Source organism: Odontesthes bonariensis, chromosome 4, assembly GCF_027942865.1.
Source record: "Odontesthes bonariensis isolate fOdoBon6 chromosome 4, fOdoBon6.hap1, whole genome shotgun sequence".
NCBI lineage: Eukaryota > Metazoa > Chordata > Actinopteri > Atheriniformes > Atherinopsidae > Odontesthes > Odontesthes bonariensis.
Genome location: NC_134509.1, coordinates 17,570,970 through 17,593,622, shown reverse-complemented (window position 1 = coordinate 17,593,622; position 22,653 = coordinate 17,570,970). Strand labels below are relative to the sequence as shown.

General features: G+C 40.5%; 1 long non-coding RNA gene and 2 other non-coding genes across 3 annotated transcripts; 1 reads left to right on the top strand and 2 right to left on the bottom strand.

Annotated features, from left to right (window-relative positions):
* Positions 1 to 1,190: 1,190 nt before the first annotated feature.
* LOC142379323 (uncharacterized) lies at positions 1,191 to 3,748 on the bottom strand. The gene is made up of 3 exons (XR_012769673.1): positions 3,604 to 3,748; positions 1,790 to 1,920; positions 1,191 to 1,280 (listed from the first exon to the last, which is right to left on the bottom strand). It is a non-coding gene; the product is annotated as an uncharacterized LOC142379323 (long non-coding RNA).
* Positions 3,749 to 7,626: 3,878 nt separating this feature from the next.
* Positions 7,627 to 7,720, bottom strand: trnai-uau (transfer RNA isoleucine (anticodon UAU)). The gene is made up of 2 exons: positions 7,683 to 7,720; positions 7,627 to 7,662 (listed from the first exon to the last, which is right to left on the bottom strand). It is a non-coding gene; the product is annotated as a tRNA-Ile (tRNA).
* Positions 7,721 to 16,369: 8,649 nt separating this feature from the next.
* Positions 16,370 to 16,461, top strand: trnai-uau (transfer RNA isoleucine (anticodon UAU)). Its single transcript is given in 2 exon segments — positions 16,370 to 16,407; positions 16,426 to 16,461. It is a non-coding gene; the product is annotated as a tRNA-Ile (tRNA).
* The last annotated feature ends 6,192 nt before the right edge of the window (positions 16,462 to 22,653 follow it).

The following is a 22,653-nucleotide window of genomic DNA, read 5'->3' as shown; positions in this document are numbered from 1 at the left end:
TTGCACACAGCAGAAACGTCACACCACTTTATAAACCATCCAACAATAAAGTCACAAACCTTACCATCAAAACCAAATGCATGGTTCTCACATTACTGGCATGGGGACGTTACCAAACAACTTTATAAACAGCATGTAACTCACCGGTTAGTTGTACGCTCGCGCATGTGAAAGCCCAAAAGAGTCGATGGACGATAATCCCATATACAAAACAATTATCTTCTCTAGAAAAACTGTGTTCAAGTATTTAAAACATTAAAACAATATTACTGGGCATGTATTGTAATGTTTTACAGTGGTTGACAGAGTGGCAGAGAAGAGCGATTTAATGAAAAAACTGATTTGTAAGGTGAGGAGATTTATTTAAATGAATACATTTGTGTTAGGATTTAATTGCATTTTTCACAGAAAGTGATCAGATTACTTGTGTGATCGTATAAATATTCATGGTGGGCCGCCATGACCAAAAATGCCCGGGCCATTTTTTGGTCCCAGTCCAGCCCTGGTGGAAGTGTTTGTGAATTTCTGAGCGCACGATATCGTATGAACGTGTTTACGTGCACGCGTGTCCCAGATAGCAAAACTCTTTTGGCCCGTATCCGGCCCACACCTGACATGTTCATCCGGCCCACATACGGTATGGAATGATGGCACTTGGGCGGTCCGCTCACGTTTGCCAGAAGTGGGCCACAACCAAGCCATCACAATGCCAGATGTCAGCCAAAATCAGCCCAAATGAACCAGCACTCAACCGGATGTGGGCCACTGTACAAAACTCTTTTGGCCCGTATCCGGCCCACACCTGACATGTTCATCCGGCCCACATACAGCATGGAATGATGGCACTTGGGCGGTCCGCTCACGTTTGCCAGAAGTGGGCCACAACCAAGCCATCACGACGCCAGATGTCAGCCAAAATAAACCAGCACTCAACCGGATGTGGGCCACTGTACACTTTAATTCAGGTCAGAACTGGTTTACACACTATGACCTTGACTAACCTGCACACTTGGGGAGTCACAACCATGATAAAATAGTATGTCAAATATGAAAACACAGAATGGTCTCAATTTGTGGCTACATGCCATTATGGTAACCCCAGATACCGTTTGAATGATGGCATGCAGTGGGACTCATCTTGGCGTCAATGATGAGGAAACTGAAGAAATGACCAAACACGAGAAGTGGGTGTGATTTTTTTATTTTATTTTAAAACATAATGGCGAAAAAAAAGGAAAAAGAGTTGGCGACCTACAAAAATCCAAATCCGTCTTCCGTCCCTTTAAGAAATACACAAAAGAACAAATTTAGTTGATTCAGTAAAGTATATTCAGTATAAGGTGGCAGTGAATTGCAAAACACAAAACCTCATCAGGATAAACAAAAAAGGCTGTGTGAAATGATATTAAGTTATTATAATATTGTGTTCATGCCTTAGAAAACTTCAAAACCTAGTCTGTTTTTAATTACAATTAATCTGAAGCTAAACCCAATATCTGCTTGCTCAACCTCATTCTGTTCAGACAATGAAAGTTGGGTAACAGGCAATGTGAACTGGAGTAAAGCAGCTTCAAACACTCAAACAAACTTCACATTTAACCTCAACATTTAAGTTACAGTAATAACTCATGTTTATGTTAAAGGTGATTTTTTGCTTTTGATATTTTGGAAGATATTGAAATTAAACTCAGAAGCTGCATACACCCCGCACACATGCTGGCAGCTTCATCTTGATTTCTGTTGTCGAACAGCATCACATATTGCAAAATAGGTATCGTAGCCAACTTACGTGCGTGCTGTGAGGAACGCCTTCTCTCCTCCCACCATCCCGGTCTCCGGCGAGATGAAGCCACCTTTTTATGTAGGCCTCCACCTCCTGGTCAGTGGCAGTGGCCGTTAGTTGGTTGTTTCTGACCGTTCCTAAAAAATGAGAAAACAGTAAAGTTTTAGACAGATTACACACAATGGTGAGAAATGCATGGCATGCTATATCCTGCCCATAGCTGGGCAGCAATGATGAATGTAGTTTGAAAACAGTTTAGCCATGCCCATGACAGGGTATCTGCACATTTTTTAATCAACAAATTTAAAGACTTTTAAGACCTTTTTAAGACCTCTAAGAATAAAAATTAAGACCATTACCACGGCAAAAATATATATAAAAACTACACTCTAGGCTGTTCGGTGTTGAAAAAAAGTCCAGTGTGAAATGTGTGCTTCAGTGATACTGAATCAGTGTGTCAACATGATCGCATAAGATTTGAACGCACAAGGGAACACCACACACTACAGGACAATCGTGCCCAATTGTCACACCTCTGCGAAGGAGCGTGTTTTCGCTGCCATTTGTCTGTCTGTTTGTCTGAGGCTCTGAGCAAAATAAATCCATAATTTAACCTAATTTTCGAGTTATGTCTACTGTGTTTTTACAACTAGCAAACAAACGATTTTACTAACCAAGTTAACTTAAACCAGAACTTTGGACAACTCACGTGAAGCACAGACTGGTTTATGCAATAGTCAGCTGTCCATATATGATCAGTGACTTTGCAGCATAAACCACACGACAAAATCAAATTTCCTTCGGGATTAATAAAGTATCTCCAATATAATCAAATAAATAAAAACGAGCACAGACCGCTCATACAGTCAATGGCACGTAGCCTACCCATAGAAAAAATACACACTCTCACACACATCATACAACCTGACTATCGATTGCTAACAACCATGATCAGTAACCTACACAAACCCAGACACATAATGGCTCGGCGGCCAGCAATCGGATAAACCAATGAAGTGAATCAATCCTGTGAAAGAATGAAAACAAGTGAATGAAACCTGCACTCACCCATTATGACGTTAACTCTGCACCTCCATAATCTTGCCCCTGCTCAGCCAACACCTTGACGTCAGGTATGTTTGGTAACGTTACTGCGGCTAGCATTAGCAACTAGGCTGCTAGGCTTGCTAAATCGGTAAACATTAGGCTACAGAAGAAAGCTAGTCTTTTTAGCTATGTTATATTATCATCTTTCTTCTCGGCTATAAGTTAACCTTTGTTTACGGCCACTGGCCCTAACCTGACGCGCTAGCTATCAAATCACCGGAAGTTTTCCCCGGAAGTACTGGCGCACACACAAAACGTCAGCGGTCGCCATATTGTGCACAGAGCGATAGAAAATCGTCTCTCCAGACATATCTTTCTTTCATTTCGCCCAGATGAAATTTAATGCCACTCTTCGAAAATCGGCGAAATTTAAGACATTTTAAGACCTTAAAAAAAGTATTTTTTATTTAAGACTTTTTAATACTTTTTAAGGATCCGCGGAGACCCTGCATGACCAGCCCATTACTAAAATTGGAGGAAAACTGCCCTTCACTTGATAAACTGATTGATTAATCAACAATCAATGCCATTATATTGCAACAGAATAGAATATTGTCTGCTACCACACTGATGCATAATCATCCACATATTGATAAAGCGATTATGATTACTTTCAGCACCCCTAGCAACTACTCAGAATCATGAAAGAAAAGGAAAACCCTAACCCATTCATAAAACGCATCACAATGAAATATAACACAATTAACACTTACCAGTAATGACATCTTATATTTGGAGGCTGTGGAAAGCCGTTTTTCCATTTACGCCCCGCCAGTTGAGCTGCTTGGCCAGCAGTATCTCATGATTCTCCAGACCGCATCTTTAATGTGAACCCCACCGATGACACTCAAAGCAGTAATCTCAGGGGGAAAAAAAAAAGAGAAAAAAAGGCAGCATTAGTACCACAGTTTTAGAGAAAATGTTTAGACTAAATAATCAATTTCAGTAAATGAAATCAGTGTACTGTGGTTTCTTTATTTTTCACCCGAGGTGTCCCAACTGAGCTTCATTTTAGCTGTGCATGAGGAGTTTTGTTACCCACAGATGTACAAACCATACACCCCTTACTTTAGAACAGTCCTCAACATCTCTGTACAGTTACAGTTCAATTGGATTGTTTTTTGATAAGGTTTCGATATTGCTTAATCATAACCGAACAGAAAAAAAGTTCCCGTACATGTGCATCAATAACATAGCATGCTAAGCTAACACAACGAAAGTCCTCGGTCGCAAAAACAAAAGAAAGCAAACCCTGCAGTCCCAGCGGTCTGGGAACAACTTCAGACTCATACTAATGACCATAGAACAAGCAGTGTTTCTTTTTGAAAAATGGCATCAACCTCACTCGTGGCTGTAATTTTGGTCGTAGCATAGCTTACAGCACTTGGTCGTTTTGAAAAGTAATTACATTTCAACTATAGCCAATTTCAGCTAACCCTATCTGAAGAGGTACAATGCCACTTATAGACACAGCAGCTTTGTATAGTTTAAGAGAAACAAAGCTAACACATCTCACACATAAAATTAAATAAGCTGAGCCGAACTTACCTTCAACTTTTCTGTGGACCCCAGCAGGCTGAATGCGGCCAGTTTCTTCTGCAAGGTAGCTGGGTCACGATGAAGTGCTGCCTCAGCCAATCAGAGTGGCGTTGACCGATTCAAATGTTAACGGTCGTGTTCCAAACTCCCCCGCAAATTTGGAACAAATCACACCGAGGGGGCGTGGTAGTGAAAAAAAAAAACAGTCTAACTTCTCTTCAGGTAAAACTTGCAGTTTTTTTGTGGAATAAGAGTGGGTTTGCCCAGCTCACAGTAAACCCACTTTTACCCATAGTTTCAACAAAGGTGGGCCAAGTTTATATGTGGACCACTTTAGGCTCACATCCGGATTACTCTTTTCTTATTTGCCATGTTTTGGCCAAAACTGGCCCAAATATGTTTCAACATAGGTGGGCCAAGTGTGTTTCTTTATATGTGGGCCACTTTAGGCTCACATCCGGATTACTTGATGCTCACTTGCCGGATTTCTGCCAAAACTGGCCCAAATATGTTTCAACAAAGGTGGGCCAAGTATGTTTCTTCAATTGTGGGCCACTTTAGGCTCACACCCGGATTAGTCGTTGCTAACTTGCCATATATCAGCCAAAGCTGGGCCGTATCCGTTTTGTAATATTTGGCCCAAATGTAGCATTTACTACATGGGCCACTTTAGGCTCACATCTGTTTTGTCCGGGCCAGAAGAATGCCTACAGTGCCGGATCGTTGCCTCAAGTGGCCCACATCCGCATGCTATCTGGGGTGCTACAAATACTGAACTGTAACATTTATATTTACAGCTCCTTTCAGAAAAAAGAGGAAACACAGAATGTTCCACGTTTCTTCATCTCAGCTCAGATATTAATCTGAACTTTAAACATCACAGAGTGCGCAAAAGGCAATGAGCGTGACTTTAGTAAGAATACACCCTCTGCTATGTTACAAACACAAGCCTGCTTCTCACTGTAAAAAAAAAAAAAAACTGTAAAAAAAACAGGAAAAGCCCTGGCAGCAAAGTTTCTAAACGGATACCGTAAATCTACAGTAAATAACTGGATCACAGAACACTTACAATTACTGTAAAAATACAGAGTACATTTTACAGTCAAAATTACTTATAATACAGTATATTATAGTTGATGAATGCCATCATACTGTAAAATAACATATCATGTCAAAAAACATTCAAATAAGATAACTTTCAGATTAATCTCTGTAATATCACAGTATACATTATTTATTTTAGGAAACAGCCCAGTCCATCTACAGTAATTTCATGTTAAAATACCATTTTTTCCATGTACAGTAACAAAGTTGTAACATATAAAAACAAACTAGGTTAATAAATGTCTGCAAATTTACAGTATTAATCTGTCATTTTAGATAATTAGTATATTGAAAAACAACCATTAGACAGTGGAAAAACAAGCTAAATACATTACAAATACATCAAAAACAACTACATTTAAGTTTCACTTTGTGCTCTGTTTTTTATCAAAATACACAATAATTGGATCTGTTATAAGTGAGCAAACAGCTTTTTGTGTCTCCTCTACTCATTTTTGTACTGATGAAAGTCATTATATTTTTGTACATTTACCCGGTTACCGTGTTTTGTTTTGTTTTGTTTTTACTTTTGCCTTCCTTTGAACTTGTTTCATCTGGGCGTTATGTTGTTTTTCCCTAAAAAAAAAATGCTTTGTGTTGTTCAAAATGAAGTCCCCTATATTTATGCATTATGTATACTGTTTGTGTGGAACCAAATACGTTTTATTTCTAAGGTAAGGCAAATTTAAGTGTTTTAACTCAGAGGTGATGGTGCATGCTGCATGTCTGGTACTCCGTCCTTCTCATCTGTGTGTGTGTGTGCACATCTGCTCCCAGACACCGGACCATTGATCGGCCCCATCTGAAACGATGAAAAGCATCCCACACCGAGCCGTACAGATGAAGCCGTCTCCATGTGTGAAGCTCCTCAGACACACAGAGAAGAAGATCTGCTCACCTACACCTGCAGAAATAACAGTCGAGACGAGACGCAGATAATTGGGACTGAAAGACAACCAGTGGGACAGTGTTGTTCTTTAAAGACATCATTCGTAAATGATGTATTTAAAACAAAATGTTTGCATTTACATTTTACATGCTGCTTTAGTGCTGGAATCAATAAAAATGATCAGTTTTTACACTTACCCTCTCCTCTGCTAAATGAAACACCAAACAATAACTTTGCCTCAGAGAACGAGCATCTTCTGATGCAACACTCTTAAAAGCAGACCCGACAAAGCTTTCTGCAGTCTGTGTCAGACACATAAGGAATATTTTACTCATCTGAATTCTAAATGATCAACTATAACATTTGATTTAGTCTTTCTTTGACTAATAGCCTCATTCCACAGATATGACAGAACAAACATGGGAGGGAGTTTACAGCAGATATCATCCTGTTGGTAGAATGCCTTTAAAACCCTTTAAAGCTGTGATTGCTCTTCCCTGTTTTGCAATGACAGGAAATGGGTTTTAAAGTCAGTTTTCTAACTGCTTAAATGTGGCAATGAAAGGAAAGCTGATATGCATGACAGCATAAAATGCTGATTTTTTTTACAATTATAATTTCAATAACATAAAACAAAAACTAAGCAATAGATACATTAAATTATTGTAAATAATAAGTAGCACGAAGTAATTCTGATATTGAAGACTGAACCACAAAAGATTCAAATGAAAAACATCTAACAGAAATTTATTTTATCAGCTGCTGCAAAGTTTTGCTGGAGGATGAATAGACAAACACAAAGAACAGCTGACGGGCTGATGGAGATGCCATCAGTTCTTTAAATCCTCTTTAAAGCCACAATCCTTGGGGCCATGAATTTGTGTACCAGTATCTATGATAGTCCATTATGTAGTTATCGAGACAAGTCATTCAAAATCACAAGAAACAACTTGATGGTAAATGAAAAGTCCAGGATCAACAAAGTACATTGTTTTAATTCTCTTGGAGCATATATTTACACAAACACACATTCAGCCAATCATGGACAGATTCCGGTTGCCAAAGACACGTTTGCAAGAAGGCAAAGCACATTTGAGGAATATTTGGCTTGATGTCTTGGGAGGTGTCATAATTCAGACTCCATCTAAAGTCTGCAGAGCTGAAATATAAAGCAATGTGAATGGTTCTGCCTAAAGTACAGTAATGCTCCAGGTGAGGCTCGAACTCACAACCTCGGCATTGCTCTACAACGTACTGTCTTATAAGTACCGCGCTCTGACCGATTGCGCCACTGGAGCTTGTATTTCAGATGTAATAAACAAGTTAAGTGTGACATTTCTTTGGATGCATGATTAAGTTTCTGCTGCATATGAGAAAACACACGAAGCTTGCTCCCATTTCCCTCTGAAATTACACAGCTAACACCGACAACATTTCAAAGTCATCTTTAAACTCTTCCCTGCCATTGCTTTCCCCCACTTGTTTAAGGGATCTGTCATGGTCTGTGTTTTTCATTCTGTATTTTATCGTTCTGATTTCTATCACATGGGAATTATTCACTGAGTCTGGTCCATTTTTTTGGAGCACAAGTTTCTTGTGTTTTCTTTGAATTAATCCTGTTTAGTTTCTTGGTTTTCCAGCCTGAGCAGCATCTTTAGTTTATATCAATGAAGACTCTGTTTCTTTAGCCTGTAAGTCTTGTAGTTGGGCCCCATTTCCTCCTTGCACCAGCTTTGAATCATGACAAGAATAAAATAAGTACATAAAATGACACAGACAAGTATAGCATATCAACTCAAAACCCTTTAATCTTCAGAATATATATAAAAAAAGGCAAAAACTACACAAATTTCATTCAGTCAAATAAACTTTATCATCCTGCTTCTACTCATAATTAGAAATCATAAAAAACAACAACATCAGAAATCGAATTAGAAAATCAGACAACAACAGTGTTCACCTTCTGTTAGTCAAGTGGGATCTGTTTAGTTCTGAGTAAAGGGCAGATTGTACGTTGTGTTAATTCTCTTGGAGCATATATTTACACAAACACACATTCAGTCCCTCCTCGACAGCTTCTGGTTGCTAAAGACACGTTTGCAAGAAGGCAAAGCACATTTCAGGAATATTTGGCTTGATGTCTTAGGAGCTGTCATAATTCAGACTCCATCTAAAGTCTGCAGAGCTGAAATATGAAGCAACGTGAATGGTTCTGCCTAACTAATGTTACTGTGTCCCGTCAATTTCGCCAAAGTAGGCCCACATTGGCCAATCACGTTTCCCCTTTGGGCTTACTTTTGACCAATCACCGTCCCTCCCTCTCTCCATCCATCCATCCATCCATTTTCCTGCTATCATAAAACAGGGCTTCGCTCATAATTCACACATAATCATCGCATATTAGGCGATATTTTTAACTTTTTATATTTTGCATTTTATACTAAGTGCAGCTACACCGTTTTCTATTTATTTATCGTAGAAAAGCTTGCAAGTTTACTTTCAATAACAGAATAAAACACGACTTACCGTAGCGCGAAATAGATGGAAAGATGAGAACCATAGACATAATATAGGCTACGTGTATGATGTCTATAATGAGAACTGCCGGACAACGGAATGCCACAAAGTAAGCCAGAGAGGAGGGCGGTGATTGGTCAAAAGTAAGCTTCAGGGAAACGTGATTGGCTAACGTGGGCTTACTTTGGCGAAATTAACGCAGTGGTTGCGTCTTGTTCTCGGTGCTCTCATGTCCTTCTGATCCCTGAGTGCGTCTTTTCCGTGTTAATTCGAAACAATCACCTGAGGCTACAGCAGTGCCCGCTGTCACTGCCGTGCATTATTAGCCTCCATCACAACAGCTGTTCTCACTTTTCCATGGCAAGGAAACGAAACCAAATCATCACGGTCCAACACATCACTTGTCGACTTCACTAGTGGGACCTGCTTGTAGGGTTTAAAGGGAAAAAACTGAGATCAGCGTGACACAAGACTGGAGTCTTAGTAAGTGAACCTGCTGAGTTTTGGAAATAACTCTAAAATAATGTTAACTCCTTGGCAGGAATAAAGATCTCTGCAGCTCTCTCATCCAGAGGATCTAGAAGCATGCTTGTGTTTGTAACATAGCAGAGAGTGTATTCTTACTAAAGTCACGGTGGGTGAAAGAAGTAGCACTGGGACTCTCCTTTCTTTTCTTTTTTTTTCTTAACAATAATGCTATTAAAAGAGTGAATATATCATTTTTTAAATATAGCCTGATTGTTTGAGAAGGGACTGCTGAGTGACTGATGGTCTTAAAAGTATAAAATCATCAAAAGCCTTGATGGTCATAAGCTGTGTAAGTTTGATTTTACTGGGAAGAATATGAACTTCTCCCCTGTGATATGACCTTAAGTACATCACAGTGCACATTAGTAATTAATTATTTTTTTAATTTATTTACGACACCAACTTTTGCAGACGTGTCATCTGAACTGGTGACATAATCTGTGTGAGTCTAAAAATAAAGCACGAGAGCCTGCCCACCCAAAGAACTTAATTGGGTCTGGTTAAAATAGATCTGATAAGTGGTGATTGAGAAGCAGAAGGTTTTACTGTAATGGCTACAAATGATCTGACTCTGCAAGATTCATTTGAAAAGGGAAGTGCGCACTTTTTTTTCCCTGATCATCAACGTGCCATAACATTGTAAAAGATCAGACATAAAAATTAATCTTTACCAGGCTTTAACATATTTATGACAAGCTCGGATGGACAGCTACAGCCTCATATTGTACGCATGGAAAGAGCCTGACTGCTGCCCTGGCAGCCGAGACTCAGCGCCCATCTGGCCATCAAAGCCTGTTTGTGAGCGCACGATATTATATGTGTATGAACGTGTTTACATGCACGAGCGTAGGCTACAAATACTGAACTATAACTATTTACCATCTCTTCAGTTACAGAAAAAGGAGAAAACACAGAATGTTCCACATGTGGAAACTGCTGTGTTGTGTCTCTCTTGGGTCTTACATGACGTATGGGATGACGTAAGGAATGACACTCAGTTCAGACAGCTTTTAGCTATGTGGCGCCATCTGGTGGTACAATATGATCCCTGCAAAGAACACAAAACCTCTGATCAATTAATAAATTGCACCCAAACCTCAATTTACCAATCTGTGGTGATGCTTTGTTGAGCCCACTGTACCCTGGCCTCTTCAACACACTCCTCCACCGAGTGGTTGTGAATCTTGAGAGGGCCGTCGTCCTGTAGCGGAGACCTGGAAGGCTGCAGGCCACAGATGACACTGCTGGGAGATCTTCAGGTGGGATGGTGGCTGAAGGCCTGTGGACCAGGCTCAGCACATACCAAAGGAGGATGAGAAGGACACGCCATCTCAGTACGCTTCCTCTTCTGAGAAAGGTTTGCACTGCTTGCTTGTACTTAAGTCACCTGGAGAAGGTCAGTAGAACCCACTTTCTGAACAACATGCTTTTACATTCCTCCTCAGCAAAATGTAGAAAAGTTTCACTGTGGCCCCTTTGCCAGATCAAACAACTCTCATGGATTCTGTCCATTTCATCAGATTTTACAGATCAAACATCTATTTTGTTATGCGTTTGGATGCAAGAAGAAAAGCGATTGTCTTTGGTGTTGGAATATATTCAGTTAAGTCGTGACCTGTACAACCACACAGTGGACTGTGCACAGAAGCATTCACAATCCTGTCTGGAACATAAACAAACATGTCTGATTAATACTGGGCAAAATGCAACATTAAATTTTCCATCTACATGTGAGAATCAGATGTCTTACCTGGTCATACAGCAAGGACACTGCCTGTGGGCCCTACTTGCAAATAGTTGATATATATTGACGTATTATGAAAATAAAAACTTCTGTGGACTTGTTTCCACACTTTAAGTCACTCACATTGTTAACCTGCAGGTTGAAATTGAAATATCAACATGATAAAGTCTGGTCTTTTTTTGGCTTTTATGAAAGTAATTATGAGGACAGATGATATACTGTAACAAATGTTACTTTTCAGAATTAAAAGAATCTGGGGATTTAAAATGTATAAAAATGTAACTTTAACTTCTCTGTATTTCAGTACAGTTCCACCTCACGGATGGTTGGTAAAGCTTAAAGTTGAGAAACACTTACAGATATAGACAAACTTATAAAACAACGGGCTTCAACTTCCTTTATGTCCTGTTTAATCAAGTTCATTTGAAAAAAAATCTAAGATCTCCTCCATGTCATAAAAGAGCAGCTATGCATCATGTTGTGTAACGTTTCTACGTCTCAGCTCAGATATTAATCTGAACAAAAGGCAATGAGCGTGACTTTAGTAAGAATACACTCTCTGCTATGTTACAAACACAAGCATGGTTCTAGATCCTCTGGATGAGAGAGCTGCAGAGATCTTTATTCCTGCCAAGGAGTTAACATTATTTTAGAGTTATTTCCAAAACTCAGCAGGTTCACTTACTAAGACTCCAGTCTTGTGTCACATTATAGACATAATATACGTATATTATGTCTATGGTTCTCATCTTTCCATCTATTTCGCGCTACGGTAAGTCGTGTTTTATTCTGTTATTGAAAGTAAACTTGCAAGCTTTTCTACGATAAATAAATAGAAAACGGTGTAGCTGCACTTAGTATAAAATGCAAAATATAAAAAGTTAAAAATATCGCCTAATATGCGATGATTATGTGTGAATTATGAGCGAAGCCCTGTTTTATGATAGCAGGAAAATGGATGGATGGATGGATGGAGAGAGGGAGGGACGGTGATTGGTCAAAAGTAAGCCCAAAGGGGAAACGTGATTGGCCAATGTGGGCCTACTTTGGCGAAATTGACGGGACACAGTAACATTAGTTAGGCAGAACCATTCACGTTGCTTCATATTTCAGCTCTGCAGACTCTAGATGGAGTCTGAATTATGACAGCTCCTAAGACATCAAGCCAAATATTCCTGAAATGTGCTTTGCCTTCTTGCAAACGTGTCTTTAGCAACCAGAAGCTGTCGAGGAGGGACTGAATGTGTGTTTGTGTAAATATATGGTTAGGGTTAGGGTTAGGGTTAGGGTTAGCGGATGGCTGCCTCGGTACTTCGCTCTCTCGTGTTTTTTACGTTTTTGTGCATTTGTCGTGTTTTCTGTGCTCCTTCTCTGGTCACTTACTCCAGAGAAGAACTCCTAAACATTGGTATAACCACCAGCAAAGTTTTTTCTTCGGTTCTCATCGATCCGGAAAACTTAACAGAACTACTCATTGGAGGAGCAGCAGCTCTCTGTGGTCTCCGCTGGAGACGCCGGACACATCGGGGGAAGCGAGCCGGCGCACTTGTCAGATTGCGGCAGCGGGGGTTTCGCACTGCGCTCCCGTCTATTCAACTGGCCAACGTCCGCTCTCTGGCGAACAAGGTGGACGAACTGCAGCTCCTCAATACAACCAACACGGACTTCAACAGATCTGCTGCCTTGTGCTTCACCGAAACCTGGCTCGGTGAGCACATCCCGGACACTGCTCTCTACCTGCCTGGATTTCACCTGCACCGAGCGGACCGGATAACGGAGCTTACGGGGAAAACGAGGGGAGGCGGAATCTGCTTTTACATTAACGAAGGTTGGTGTACTGATGTCACGGTCCTAAACAAATCATGCAGTCCTCAACTAGAAACACTCTTCATCAACTGTAAACCGTTCTATTCGCCGCGGGAGTTTTCCTCGTTTGTTCTGGTCGGAGTCTACATCCCTCCTCAGGCCTGTGTTACTGAGGCGTTACAACACCTGGCCGACCAGATTAATAACGTGGAGAAAAAACACCCGGACTCTCTGCTCATTGTTTTGGGGGACTTTAACAGAGCAAACCTCAGCCACGAACTGCCAAAATATAAACAGCATATTAAGTGTCCCACCAGGGACACAAACACTCTGGACCACTGTTACACTGTTTTTAAGAACTCATATAACTCTGTCCCCCGTGCAGCCCTGGGACTCTCTGACCACTGCATGGTTCATCTTATCCCGACCTACAGGCAGAAGCTGAAATCTGCTAAGCCTGTGGTCAAGACGGTGAGGAGATGGACCAACAACGCCAAAGTGGAATTACAAGCCTGCTTTGACTGCACTGATTGGAGTGTTTTTGAGACTGCAGCCTCAGACCTGCATGAACTGACTGATACCGTGACATCTTACATCAGTTTTTGTGAGGACATGTGTGTGCCCACCAAAACCTTCCGCACATACAGCAACAACAAACCCTGGTTCACTGCAAAACTCAGGCAACTTCGTCAGGCCAAGGAGGAGGCCTACAGAAGTGGGGACAGAGTCCTGTACAACCAGGCCAGAAACACGCTGACAATGGAGGTGAAAGCAGCCAAGAGGAGCTACTCTGAAAAGATTAAAAACAGCCTTTCAGCCAACGATCCAGCGTCAGTGTGGAGAGGCCTGCAGTCCATCACCAACTACAGGAGACCATCCCCAAACACTGCAGCGAATCATCAACTGGCTGACGAGCTGAATGTGTTCTACTGCAGGTTTGACACATTCACACCTCTCCACCTCCCCCCCCCCATTGACATCACCTGCCACTCTGCCACCTCTCCCCTCTGACCCCCCACCAGCACTCACGATCTGTGAAGAGGATGTTCTGTCAGTCTTTCACAGACAAAAGATCAGGAAGGCACCCGGCCCAGACGGTGTGTCACCTTCCTGCCTGAAGGTCTGCGCTGACCAACTGGCCCCCATCTTCACCCGGATCTTCAACAGATCCCTGGAGCTGTGCGAAGTCCCCTCATGCTTCAAACTCTCCACAATAATCCCGGTCCCCAAGAAACCCACCATCACAGGACTGAACGACTACAGGCCTGTTGTCCTCACATCTGTAGTCATGAAGTCCTTCGAGAGACTGGTGTTGGGGTACCTGAAGGACATTACAGACCCCCTGCTGGACCCCCTGCAGTTCGCCTACCGAGCGAACAGGTCAGCGGATGATGCCGTTAACATGGGACTGCACTACATCCTGCAACACCTCGACTCTGCAGGGACGTACGCCAGGATCCTGTTTGTCGACTTCAGTTCGGCGTTCAACACCATCGTCCCAGCCATCCTCCGCAACAAACTCACCCAGCTCACTGTGCCCTCCTCCACCTGTCAGTGGATTACAAACTTCCTGACTGACAGGAAGCAGCAGGTGAGGCTGAGGAGCATCACATCCAGCACCCGGACCATCAGCACAGGTGCCCCCCAGGGGTGTGTACTCTCCCCACTGCTCTTCTCCCTTTACACCAACGACTGCACCTCAAGAGACCCGTCTGTTAAACTCCTGAAGTTTGCAGATGACACAACAGTCATCGGCCTCATCCGGGACGGTGATGAGTCTGCATACAGACGGGAGGTTGAACGGCTGGTCTGCTGGTGTGGTCAGAACAATCTGGAGCTGAACACGCTAAAAACAGTGGAGATGACAGTGGACTTTAGGAGAAGCCCCCCCACTCTGCCACCCATCACCATCACCAACAACGCAGTGTCTGCTGTGGAATCCTTCAGGTTTCTGGGCCCCACAATCTCTCAGGACCTGAAGTGGAAGACCAACACAGTCACTACCATCAAAAAGGCCCAGCAGAGGTTGTACTTCCTGCGGCAGCTCAGGAAGCTCAACCTACCTAAGGAGCTGCTGATCCAGTTTTACACCGCCATTGTTCAGTCTGTTCTCTGTTCATCCATCACCGTTTGGTTCGGATCAACCACCAAACAGGAAAAAAACAGACTGCAACGGACAATAAGGTCTGCAGAGAAGATTATTGGTGTCAGCCTGCCCTCCATCCAGGATCTGTACCTGTCCAGAGTCAGGAAACGGGCAGGTTACATCTCTGCAGACCCATCACACCCTGGACACAAACTGTTTAAACTCCTCCCTTCTGCAAGGCGCTACAGAACTCTGTACGCCAAAACAACAAGACACAGGAACAGTTTCTTCCCTCAGGCTGTCTCTGTGTTAAACAGCTAAAACCGAACTTCAGTGTTTCATCCTTGCACCATGCACCAATTTGCACTTCTGATTTGATCTTGTTCTATGTCTATTTTTTTGTCTATTTTTTTGTAATTGTTGCACTAAAGAGAGTGAGGTGTAACCGGAGTCAAATTCCTCGTGTGTGTCCACATACCTGGCAATAAAAAGCGATTCTGATTCTGATCTGATTCTGATTCTGATATATGCTCCAAGAGAATTAACACAACGTACAATCTGCCCTTTACTCAGAACTAAACAGATCCCACTTGACTAACAGAAGGTGAACACTGTTGTTGTCTGATTTTCTAATTCGATTTCTGATGTTGTTGTTTTTTATGATTTCTAATTATGAGTAGAAGCAGGATGATAAAGTTTATTTGACTGAATGAAATTTGTGTAGTTTTTGCCTTTTTTTTATATATTCTGAAGATTAAAGGGTTTTGAGTTGATAAGCTATACTTGTCTGTGTCATTTTATGTACTTATTTTATTCTTGTCATGATTCAAAGCTGGTGCAAGGAGGAAATGGGGCCCAACTACAAGACTTACAGGCTAAAGAAACAGAGTCTTCATTGATATAAACTAAAGATGCTGCTCAGGCTGGAAAACCAAGAAACTAAACAGGATTAATTCAAAGAAAACACAAGAAACTTGTGCTCCAAAAAAAATGGACCAGACTCAGTGAATAATTCCCATGTGATAGAAATCAGAACGATAAAATACAGAATGAAAAACACAGACCATGACAGATCCCTTAAACAAGTGGGGGAAAGCAATGGCAGGGAAGAGTTTAAAGATGACTTTGAAATGTTGTCGGTGTTAGCTGTGTAATTTCAGAGGGAAATGGGAGCAAGCTTCGTGTGTTTTCTCATATACAGCAGAAACTTAATCATGCATCCAAAGAAATGTCACACTTAACTTGTATATTACAGCTTCAAGAAAAGCTCCAGTGGCGCAATCGGTCAGCGCGCGGTACTTATAAGACAGTACGTTAGAGCAATGCCGAGGTTGTGAGTTCGAGCCTCACCTGGAGCATTACTGTACTTTAGGCAGAACCATTCACGTTGCTTCATATTTCAGCTCTGCAGACTTTAGATGGAGTCTGAATTATGACACCTCCCAAGACATCAAGCCAAATATTCCTCAAATGTGCTTTGCCTTCTTGCAAACGTGTCTTTAGGAACCGGAATCTGTCCATGATTAGCTGAATGTGTGTTTGTGTAAATATATGCTCCAAGAGAATTAAAACAATGTACTTTGTTGATCCTGGACTTTTCATTTACCATCAAGTTGTTTCTTGTGATTTTGAATGACTTGTCTCGATAACTACATAATGGACTATCATAGATACTGGTACACAAATTCATGGCCCCAAGGATTGTGGCTTTAAAGAGGATTTAAAGAACTGATGGCATCTCCATCAGCCCGTCAGCTGTTCTTTGTGTTTGTCTATTCATCCTCCAGCAAAACTTTGCAGCAGCTGATAAAATAAATTTCTGTTAGATGTTTTTCATTTGAATCTTTTGTGGTTCAGTCTTCAATATCAGAATTACTTCGTGCTACTTATTATTTACAATAATTTAATGTATCTATTGCTTAGTTTTTGTTTTATGTTATTGAAATTATAATTGTAAAAAAAATCAGCATTTTATGCTGTCATGCATATCAGCTTTCCTTTCATTGCCACATTTAAGCAGTTAGAAAACTGACTTTAAAACCCATTTCCTGTCATTACAAAACAGGGAAGAGCAATCACAGCTTTAAAGGGTTTAAAGGCATTCTACCAACAGGATGATATCTGCTGTAAACTCCCTCCCATGTTTGTTCTGTCATATCTGTGGAATGAGGCTATTAGTCAAAGAAAGACTAAATCAAATGTTATAGCTGATCATTTAGAATTCAGATGAGTAAAATATTCCTTATGTGTCTGACACAGACTGCAGAAAGCTTTGTAGGGTCTGCTTTTAAGAGTGTTGCATCAGAAGATGCTCGTTCTCTGAGGCAAAGTTATTGTTTGGTGTTTCATTTAGCAGAGGAGAGGGTAAGTGTAAAAACTGATCATTTTTATTGATTCCAGCACTAAAGCAGCATGTAAAATGTAAATGCAAACATTTTGTTTTAAATACATCATTTACGAATGATGTCTTTAAAGAACAACACTGTCCCACTGGTTGTCTTTCAGTCCCAATTATCTGCGTCTCGTCTCGACTGTTATTTCTGCAGGTGTAGGTGAGCAGATCTTCTTCTCTGTGTGTCTGAGGAGCTTCACACGCGGAGACGGCTTCATCTGTACGGCTCGGTGTGGGATGCTTTTCATCGTTTCAGATGGGGCCGATCAATGGTCCGGTGTCTGGGAGCAGATGTGCACACACACACACAGATGAGAAGGACGGAGTACCAGACATGCAGCATGCACCATCACCTCTGAGTTAAAACACTTAAATTTGCCTTACCTTAGAAATAATACGTATTTGGTTCCACACAAACAGTATACATAATGCATAAATATAGGGGACTTCATTTTGAACAACACAAAGCATTTTTTTTTTAGGGAAAAACAACATAACGCCCAGATGAAACAAGTTCAAAGGAAGGCAAAAGTAAAAACAAAACAAAACAAAACACGGTAACCGGGTAAATGTACAAAAATATAATGACTTTCATCAGTACAAAAATGAGTAGAGGAGACACAAAAAGCTGTTTGCTCACTTATAACAGATCCAATTATTGTGTATTTTGATAAAAAACAGAGCACAAAGTGAAACTTAAATGTAGTTGTTTTTGATGTATTTGTAATGTATTTAGCTTGTTTTTCCACTGTCTAATGGTTGTTTTTCAATATACTAATTATCTAAAATGACAGATTAATACTGTAAATTAGCAGACATTTATTAACCTAGTTTGTTTTTATATGTTACAACTTTGTTATTGTACATGGAAAAAATGGTGTTTTAACATGAAATTACTTAGATGGACTGGGCTGTTTCCTAAAATAAATAATGTATACTGTGAAATTACAGAGATTAATCTGAAAGTTATCTTATTTGAATGTTTTTTGACATGATATGTATGTTATTTTACAGTATGATGGCATTCATCAACTATAATATACTGTATTATAAGTAATTTTGACTGTAAAATGTATTTTTACAGTAATTGTATGTGTTCTGTGATCCAGTTATTTACTGTAGATTTACGGTATCCATTTGGAAACTTTGCTGCCAGGGCTTTTACCGTTTTTTTTACTGTTTTTTTTTTCTTTACAGTGAGAAGCATGCTTGTGTTTGTAACATAGCAGAGAGTGTATTCTTACTAAAGTCACGCTCATTGCCTTTTGCGCACTCTGTGATGTTTAAAGTTCAGATTAATATCTGAGCTGAGATGAAGAAACGTGGAACATTCTGTGTTTCCTCTTTTTTCTGAAAGGAGCTGTAAATATAAATGTTACAGTTCAGTATTTGTAGCACACGCGTGCACGTAAACACGTTCATACGATATCGTGCGCTCAGAAATTCACAAACACTTCCACCAGGGCTGGACTGGGACCAAAAAATGGCCCGGGCATTTTTGGCCATGGCGGCCCACCATGAATATTTATACGATCACACAAGTAATCTCATCACTTTCTGTGAAAAATGCAATTAAATCCTAACACAAATGTATTCATTTAAATAAATCTCCTCACATTACAAAAGCAGTTTTTTCATTAAATCGCTCTTCTCTGCCACTCTGTCAATCACTGTGTCAGTATCAAGGGACACAAGAACATCTTTCTCAGTGGCCATCAACATAAAGGCTTCCAGTTTGCTGGCAGAAAGGCAACTCCTCAGTCTGTGTTTGATGTAGCGGAGGGTTGAAAATGACCGAAAATGACCGAGGCAGGAATATTAATTTCGTATTTCTCCGGTTACCTACCAATCCATTTCAGCAAAGCAATGTTTCACTAATATTACATGGGCAACTGTAACCTGTAACACCTGCAAACAATATAGTTATAACAAGCTAAAATAACACTGAACACTTTGGTGTCTACATGAGAGTGTCATAAACATTAATGACACACTGGATATCTATGACTGATGTCATTGGGTATTTGCAATATCTGCACATCAGTCAACTTTACATAAGCCTACAAAATGGAATGGCACTAGATACGTTATAGCCTTGCCTACATTAATTATGGTTTAAGTAATGTTACTGTACCACACTAAAATCACATGCCATGACACCAAACTTCTACAGTAGTACAAATATGGTCTGTACTCACAAAACGATGCATTTGGAAGTTTGTACATAGTCCAGGAGTTTATTATTATCAACACAAGCCTAATAGCTTCTCTGCTGCTAAAGCTGCGTCAACGTCACTTCCTTGATCTGGGAGCTTCAAAGTAAGATGAGGGTTGATCTACTACTGTAGACAACAAAGTATATGCTATATTCTACATGAATTTTTATGAATTTTTATGTTGTAGAGTTGTGAATTTATTTTATCAGTGGAAAAATTGAGCAGCCTTGCTTTGTTGTCTACAGTTGTAGATCAACCTAGCAAGCTATTCTGGATAACTCAGTAACTCACCTGATGTTCAGCCAATATCGGAAAAACTTTGGGTGGGCTACTTGACTGGATGTCACGGTTCAAATGACCCTAGGGTGAATCTACTCCGAACCATCACTTTAAAACATTTGACGTTTTTTTAAAAAAAGCTCGTGCAGTGTATGGAAACATGTGAAGTATTGAGTTTAGCCTATACGCATTTTAAATGCAAAGAATGAGTGAATGTGTTTATAGTAGGCTGTCTTGCATTGGAGGTAGGCTAATAATAATAATAGCCTAATAGTAATAAATAATAATGATAATAAAAACAACAGTAAAACAATAACGATAATACAATCGATTGTATATAGCGCTTTTCATGGTCGTGGGGGGGTTGGGAGGGGTAGCACCCTCGGTAAAAAGCCGTGCTCCCCGTAGCACCGGCAGTAAAAAATCTCTGGCGCCGCCCCTGGTCCACGAACAAAACTGAAAGACATTTACAGGCTTATGAAAAGTCTGAAGGTGAAATGCATCAAACTCTGCAGTTACACACAGATGTGTTGTGCATGTCAAGGAAATTAAAAACAATTAAGCAACTCATTAAATAAATAACCTAACTGCACAAACAGCTGACTGATGCGTTTTAAAACAGCCCTGAACATTTTGCACACCCTATAAGATGGTTCATTAATGTCTCTTTTGCAAATACCTTGAGATTTTAAACTGAAAAAGCAAAACAAAAAGAAACAGATATTTGCTCCCACAAGAGGAAACGCTCTTTAGATTCAGCTGAAATTAAAGAATCCTCAATATGCAGCTTTATGACTCAAGGTTGAATTTGTGCTAAAAAATACGACCATAAAGTGAAAAGTTGAAAATCTACATGCATGAAAGGTGTTCTGGGACGACTGGAGATGCAGCCCACATGTGCGCGCCAATCAAAGTCACACCAACTGATGTCCTGTTGTAGGCCACTTTCTTTTAACTGATCCTGAAATCCATTTGAAAATAATGCAGCTAAATGCAAAGGCTAAACATGAGCACTGAGAGTAAAAAAAAAAAGAGTTAACCGTCATGATAAAAAAAAACAAAGACAATGGGGTGGATCAGTGAGGGAGCTCTCATTTTCATCAAGTGGATGCTCCACTCTGCACTCTGCCTCCTCAGGGGACACCGTAAAAGGAGTGCAGAAGGTTGGTGGAAAGTACACAGCAGTGGAGCTGCCAGTGCCATCTGCTGTGAAGGACTACAACCACTTCATGGCAGGAGTTGACCTGTCAGACCAGCTGATTGGCTACTGTTCCTCGTGGAGAAAGAGCAGGAAGTGGTATGTGACAGTGCTGCCTCATTTGATTGACACTGCTGTAAGAAACAACCATTTAACTCCATCAGGAGCAGTGTGGCAGACTGGAGCAGCGGTCGACGACACACCAGGCCTTTCCAGTAGCAGTTGAGAGCTGAGCTCTGCGGGTTGCACTCCCAACCAATCTCAGAGTGCTATTAGCACGTCACTGTTGCTATTGTTCAGGGGGCATCTAGCTAGAAAAGAGCCACACAGGGACAGAGGAAGTGCAGGCTATGTGGGAAGTGCACTCCCTTCATGCGTGAGGTGTGTGGAGTGCCGCTGTGTGTTACTGTGGACAGGAACTGTCACAACTCCACTGGTGCCACTGAAAAGTAAAGTTCGACTTTGTGCCTTTCTGTATATAACTTCCTGGGACACAGTCTTTTTTGATATACATACATGTGGTTGTTTTGCAAATTGTGCACAGCGTGCATTTCATCTTAGTTTTTGTTACAGTTGATTGAAATGAGTGTGCCTCAAAAATGAAGTTATGAATGAAGTTACAAAATAATTTCTCTGAGGTTTGGAAGGATTTCATTAGCTTAATAGCATAATTACCAAAGTCATTTTTTGGCCAAATTGTGATATTTGCCTAATTCTACTCTCCTCCCACTACTGCATCACACTGCCTTATTGCCTATGTCCTCAGCCAATCAGAACACATTTTAGAGTCCAAAATCACTATCTGCCTTAGTCATCTCTTTGACTCGGGCATCTTTAACGCTTTTTTTGGTAAGTAACCCCAAAAACATTCAAATATGACTTAGGCAATTTTGCTATTAGGCTAAATATTTCCAATTCTGAGGCCTGGATCCATGACATCTCTGTATTCAGAGATATATGAGATATGACTATTTCAATTGTTTTGTGGTTTATTGGACTTTTTAGAAATGTATTGAGTTAGTATGGAATTATTGCATACATATTATTAAAATATGGGACATGAGGTTGTATTGATGTCGCAAATTAAAATGCCCACAAAAAAAAGCATGTAAATATGTGCTCTGATGGATTAGTTCTATGGTAGGTTATAAAGGGTTAAAAAGTGACAAAAGTTCTAAGTTACTTATTGAATGAACCTAGATCAATGTATTTATTGGAGTTTATCAAGTAAAAATAATGAAACTGGTTGTATTTATGCATAAAATCACTAATAGTAGAGGAAAGTATGGTGAACAGACAAAATAGTAAATGTTTTTGTACACGTTCCACTGTGCAAGTGTACAGGTCTGCTGCACGACTTAACTGAATTAATTACAAACCCCAACCCAACATTTTAATAATTTATCTTCCTACATCCAAGTGTAGAACAAAATAAGGTTTGATCTGTGAAAACCTGATGTAATGA